Raw genomic sequence first — 6,415 nt, forward strand, 5'->3', positions numbered from 1 at the left:
TAATCCACATCGGTGACCAAGATATGTACTTTTGGGGGTTGCCAGATGAGCTCAGTGGCTGGAACTCGGTCTGTGCTACATGGGACTCTATCACAGGCCTGGCCCAGATGTGGGTTAATGGAAAACCAGGCTCAAGGAAGTTTATCTTCAAGGGCGGCAGTCTCACGGGTACACCAATCGTCATTCTTGGGCATGACCAAGACACGTATGGAGGTGGGTTCAACGCTAACGATGCGTTCATCGGACAGCTCACAGACGTGCACATGTGGGACCATGTGATTTCCCCATGCCAGATTAACAACTACTCTCACAACAAGCCGTTTCAGGGTGGAAATCTGATCAACTGGCAAGCACTCGACTACACCACCTACGGAAATGTTGTGGAAGAGAGACAAATAAATGTCAATGTCCAGCGGGACTGTCTTCTTGTTGACAAGTGCATGGAAACTGAAGAATGTAGCAGCCTTTTCTAAACATACAGTAAGATGCTCAAATTGTCTTTAACATAATTCTGTATATTCTATTCTATTCTAATCTATTCTACAAAGTACTCTATTCTATGTGTTGAAAGTTTGAGCGCCTTTAATGTCTTTGACTCTTTCCAAGACTGCTTTGTATTGATGTATGAGTTTGTGTTTACACTTAATATTGTTTCATTGTCAGTGTATCTGAATGTACAGGTATCAACATATAGGCCTAATATACTGTATAGTGTATTACACCACATATACATTTAACCCTAACCATGTACACTGCAAGTACATAAAATAAAGCATAACTGATTACAGTGCAAGTAGGCTACATAATGATACATGCAGTTCCATAATTACAGAAAATAAAGTATAGATGATTTTGTTTTGTATGTGTGTCGTTAAACACATCTCATTCCTATTTCACTTATTGTTATTACTCTTCAGTTGTATTTTTCATTAAAGATTTCAACTAAATTTGAAAAATCCTGACAAGTGACTCATTTTCCTGTAGTTATTTTGGATGAAACTGAAAGTTGGCAGTGAGGTCATTTTCCCTTAAAAATGGTCGTCAAAATCTTCCTTTATTCAAAGTGGTAGAAGGAAAAAATACAGAAAACAAAAATACAGCCTGCGTCATTTAATTTTATTCAATGGATTTACTACAATACAGTATGACCTACCATACAAACCATTGCTGTAGAGATCAAAATGCAGAAAACAAAAATACAGCCTTAGTCATTTGAATAAAAAAAAAGACCAAATGCACACGCGCACGCGCACACGCACACGCACACGCACACACACACACACACACACAAACACAAACACACACACACACTATATTATATTATTTAGATTTTTCACGGCCCACAGGTTGGGAATGACTGGGCTATATCACAGACATCAAAGCATGTGTCACACCACTGCCGTCATCTGTTCTACAACCACACATCCAGTCCACTTCTTCCTTGTGGCCCTTCCCTCTGCTGGCCACTGGGCGGAACTTACACCACATCTATCACCATCAACCAATCACCCACCACAGCCTGGCTACACATGAGGGTCCCTTTCAATACAGTGTGACCTTCAGTGTAGCATGCCTTATGTTCATCTTGTAAGTGTCTGCTATGTCTGCTTTGGTCTATGCTTCTTGTTATGTCCTTGTTGTGTGCTTTATCTCTGAACATGTATCTATCCTGTTGCCCTATACGCTTTGTTCTTGGTGAGTATTGTGCATTTGTGCTGTCTGGTATGGTGTTGTCTGGTATGGTGTTGCAGATGTCTCGCTATCTTGATTGAGCTCTGTTTGTCTTGCTTGCATGTTTTTGTTATGTCCTGCATATTTCTATATGGTTATGTCCTGCATGTTTTTTATGTCTCAATCTTTTATGCTTTGCTGTCTGTGGATATGTTGTCTTTTGTGACTTGTTTGTTTCTGTCTGTACTGTAAGTGCTTTTGCGTTTTTTGCTGCTCTCTTGGCTAGGGCCCAATTGAAAAAGAGGCAACTGCCTCAATGTGTTTTACCGTAGTAAAATAAGGAGAAATAAATAAAAACCTCCCATCCGCTCCTTTTGCATGTGGACTTGCTGCCTTATACTTTTCATTGTTGATTGATGGACACTGGGATTGTAAACTCAATTGCCCGTTGCCCAAGTTCATTTGCAAACAAACTGTCATTGTGGTTATGCATCAAACTGGCAAAGTGCGCATGCCCACTGTTCTGGCCTCACAGTTGTCCTAGTAACTGCTATCCAGACAGCTAAACAATCCCATTAGAAAACACTTGAGACACCGAGGGTGAAGTTTGGTCGTTTATGGATGATTGTGAAACTGAAAAACATACAAATTCATTCGTATAAATCTCTTGTGTTGATATGGATATTCGAATCAAATAACATAAAAGTTACATAAAAACGGCATTGTCTATATGAATTTCACTGCCGTAATATTGGAGCTAAGCTAACATAAATTCATTGAGAGTAAAATGACAAATTAAGAAGCTGGTGTACTAGTTAAGTCGGAACAGATATAACATCAAATAAAAATATTATTCACAACTTACAGAGATTGCCTTTAGCTGCGTTCAAGGAACGAGAAGTTAAACTGGTGGGTTTCATGTAGCGCTTGAGATAACTGTCAAAGAACCATGGGCATTCTAAGGTCTCGCAGCTGGAGTACAAATGTAAACATATGTCAAAATAAGGGTTTTCCTGTTAAAGGCTGGCGTAGCCAGAACACTCCCCGCCTGGTATCATTAATGATGCCATATTTACACTACAACAATGTCTGATACTTAATCGCTCTCCCCGCTATTCTCTGATGGGAGTGGCGAGATCGTGGAGCTCCATGGAGCTGGGCCTGGGTGCAGCGCTGTTGGGTGCCTATTGCTGTCACACTCAGTGCATTTGATTACCACCTCACAATTGCGGGCTACATGCTTGTTTGATGCACAACACTTAAAACATATGTTCTTCTCCTGTAGAATCCTTTTTCGTTCATCAATTGTCATTTCTCTGAAACCCCGGCATACTTGCAGGGAATGTGGCTTGAGATGTAGAGGGCACTGTCTCTCTGGGTCTTCATTTGCAGTGGTGGAGTGTGAGTGGGCAGTGTCAGTTTTATACACAGAGACTGATCTTGTGTTACTACTGTGACTTTCACTGACCTTCCTGCTTGCTGTGGTCGGGGTGAGAAGGCTAAAGCTTGGGTCGTTGCGTGCCTTTGCTTGCCTGCGTATAAACTCTAGGAAGAAATGAAAAGGAGGATAATAAACCCTGAATTTCTCCTTGTATTGCGAGCCTTCCATGACCCACTTCTCCTGAAGTGAGTATGGCAGTTTCTCCACTATTGGATTTATCCCCCTTGCTGTGTCAAGGTAGGATAGGCCGGTAGGTAACCTTCGTGCTTTGCGGAGTCGATCTCTACAGCAAATCGTACAGCTCTCTAAGCTTATGGTACTCTTTGTGTGATATTTTAGGGAACTGTTCAAGTTTAGTGAAGAGAGCTCCCTCTACAGCCTCAGGCGCACCATACATCTCCTCTAACCTCTCCCATACGAGCCACAATCCTGCTGCCTGGTCCCTCACATTTACTGATCTAATGCGGCGTGCGTGTGTGGCAGATTCTGGGCCTAACCACCGTATTAACAAATCTAGCTCTTCCCCTGCTTTAAGATCTAGGCTCTCGATCGTATTCATGAATGAGCTTTTCCAGGATAAGTAATTTTCCGGCTTGTCATCGAACCTGGTCAGTCCTGATGACACAAGTTGACTTCTTACCAGGTACCTTGCTAAGTCAGATGTGGGTGTGTCACTGGGGTGATGTGCTGCTCTGGTTCTGGGAGGACTGTAGTTGTGGTGTGTGGGCATGTGGGCAGGTACGCTTGGTCTGGAAGAGCTGCGTTGTTCGTGCTTGGGTGCGTGGGCAGGTGAGGCTGGTCTGGCAGGGCTGTGCTCAGGGTGTCTGGATGCGTTGGCAGGCGAGCTTACTCCGTGAGGGCTGCAGTTGGTGTGCTTGGGTGCGTGGGTGGTTGAGCCTGGTCTGGGGTGGCTGTCATCTGTCTGCTTGGGTGCGTAGATGGGCGGTCCGGGATGACTGTAGCTGGTGTCCTGGAGTGCGTGGTCAGGTGATCCGGGTCTGGGATCGCTGTAGTCTGCGTGCTTGGGTGCGTAGATGGGTAAGCTGGGTCTGGAATGTCTGTAGCTGGTGTGCTGGGGTGCGTGTTCAGGTGTTCCAGGTCTGGGATGTCTGTAGCCGGTGTGCTGGGGTGCGTGGTCAGGTGATCCTGATCTGGGTTGTCTGTAGCCGGTGTGCTGGGGTGCGTGGTCAGGTGATCCGGGTAGGGGATGTCTGTAGCCGGTGTGCTGGGGTGCGTGGTCAGGTGATTCAGGTCTGGGATGTCTGTAGCCGGTGTGCTGGGGTGCCTGGTCAGGTGATCCGGGTCTTGGATGGCTGTAGCGGGTGTGCTGAGGGGCATAGGCAGGCAAGCCTGGAGGAGGACTGTAGTTGCTGTCTCTGGATGTGTGAGCAGGTAAGCCTGATGATCTGAGTGGGGTGCTGTCACCATGTCTAGATGTGTGGGTAAACAAGCCTGCTGCAAGATGGTCATTCAGACTTTGATGCAAGTCTTGTTGAACTGAACGTGAGCTGTCACCGTGATGGCTGTGTCTTTCTACATAGTCCTTGGTGCGTTGTTCTGAACTTTGTGTAGGTAGTATGTCTGGTCTACTGTGGTACTCCTTTTCAAAGTCTACAGCTGCAGCCTCCATTACAGCTGCTTCAGCCATAGCAGCCTCTGCCTCTCTCTCCCTCTCTAAGGCGATGAGTGTTGCGTCTAGTCGGGCCTTTTTTCCATTTTTAAATCAATCTCTTGACGTGAGTATGCAGCTCTTGCCTGCGCGGCTTGGGCTTTAGCACGTGCAGTAGCTGCTGCCAGCGCTAATGAAGCTGTACTCGTATGTGGGTTCACTGATCTCACGGATGCGTTTGTCCTGTCCATGGCTATGGATGCGTGATCTACCTTCCTCGCTGACGTGACGTTACAGTTGCGTGCTGGGTCTGTCTTCCGCTGGCACAACAATGCGGTCTGGTCATCAGCAGCTCTTCATAGGTCTCTCTTTTCACTGTTCTGGCCTCACAGTTGTCCTAGTAACTGCTATCCAGACAGCTAAACAATCCCATTAGAAAACACTTGAGACACCGAGGGTGAAGTTTGGTCGTTTATGGATGATTGTGAAACTGAAAAACATACAAATTCATTCGTATAAATCTCTTGTGTTGATATGGATATTCGAATCAAATAACATAAAAGTTACATAAAAACGGCATTGTCTATATGAATTTCACTGCCGTAATATTGGAGCTAAGCTAACATAAATTCATTGAGAGTAAAATGACAAATTAAGAAGCTGGTGTACTAGTTAAGTCGGAACAGATATAACATCAAATAAAAATATTATTCACAACTTACAGAGATTGCCTTTAGCTGCGTTCAAGGAACGAGAAGTTAAACTGGTGGGTTTCATGTAGCGCTTGAGATAACTGTCAAAGAACCATGGGCATTCTAAGGTCTCGCAGCTGGAGTACAAATGTAAACATATGTCAAAATAAGGGTTTTCCTGTTAAAGGCTGGCGTAGCCAGAACACCCACTGCCTAGCAAAAATCTTACTGCATCGTCACGAACGAGCCTATTGTTTTCTCCTCGCAGGCGGGGTGTCAGCAAATCAGGAGCCCACAAGCAAAAGGAGAGTGTGGGAGTTTAGATAAAAAAAGGATCGTGATAAAAAAGAACCCCTGCCTTGACTTCTCATTGGATACAGCTTCAAAACCAAGCCAAGGAGGACGATGCTCATTGCGAGATGATTATTTACTGCTTCAAAAGGGTGCTCATATCGTAGCCTAGTAAACCAGCACCACCCGCTGGACGCCAACATTTTTTGGCTGCGAGTGGGTCTTACCTCGCATCGTTGGAGTGGTCTGGCAGGCTTGCCAAGAGTCTGGCAAACCAATCACTACGCAGAGATTTGTTTCGAATCAAAGCGTGCAGGGTTTTGAGGGAGTGACGACGAAGCGTGCAACGTTGGGAATTGGTCAGATTGGTCAGAGTGCCGGCCTATAGGCACAGGTACAGTGTGAAAGACATCGGGTTGTTCTCATCAACAATCTTCGGATGTACTATTAATCGGGGCCAGACTAAATTACACATCCAATCTCACATTTAGGCTGGTTTATCAGCCTACTCATTTCTTCCTGTTCAGTTCAAGCCTTGCCTGGTTTACCTTGTTTGAGATCTCTTTTGTCTGTGTTTAGGACGGTATTTGGGATTCTTGCCAGGTGAGTCTTGTCTATGTTTTTGAACTATTTGGGACATTTTGCCATGTCAACCCTACCTGTGTTCTTGACCTGATTTTGGGCCATTGAGCCACGTGAGCCTCGACTGTG

At 45.0% G+C, this 6,415-nt stretch overlaps 2 long non-coding RNA genes across 2 annotated transcripts; both read right to left on the minus strand.

Moving 5' to 3' along the window:
- Positions 1-2,272: 2,272 nt before the first annotated feature.
- On the minus strand, positions 2,273-3,333 carry LOC134451292 (uncharacterized). The gene is made up of 2 exons (XR_010035223.1): positions 2,537-3,333; positions 2,273-2,304 (listed from the first exon to the last, which is right to left on the minus strand). It is a non-coding gene; the product is annotated as an uncharacterized LOC134451292 (long non-coding RNA).
- A 1,846-nt stretch (positions 3,334-5,179) lies between these two features.
- On the minus strand, positions 5,180-5,610 carry LOC134451336 (uncharacterized). The gene is made up of 2 exons (XR_010035225.1): positions 5,444-5,610; positions 5,180-5,211 (listed from the first exon to the last, which is right to left on the minus strand). It is a non-coding gene; the product is annotated as an uncharacterized LOC134451336 (long non-coding RNA).
- Positions 5,611-6,415: the final 805 nt, after the last annotated feature.

Source organism: Engraulis encrasicolus, chromosome 1 (genome assembly GCF_034702125.1).
Source record: "Engraulis encrasicolus isolate BLACKSEA-1 chromosome 1, IST_EnEncr_1.0, whole genome shotgun sequence".
In the NCBI taxonomy this organism is placed as follows: domain Eukaryota; kingdom Metazoa; phylum Chordata; class Actinopteri; order Clupeiformes; family Engraulidae; genus Engraulis; species Engraulis encrasicolus.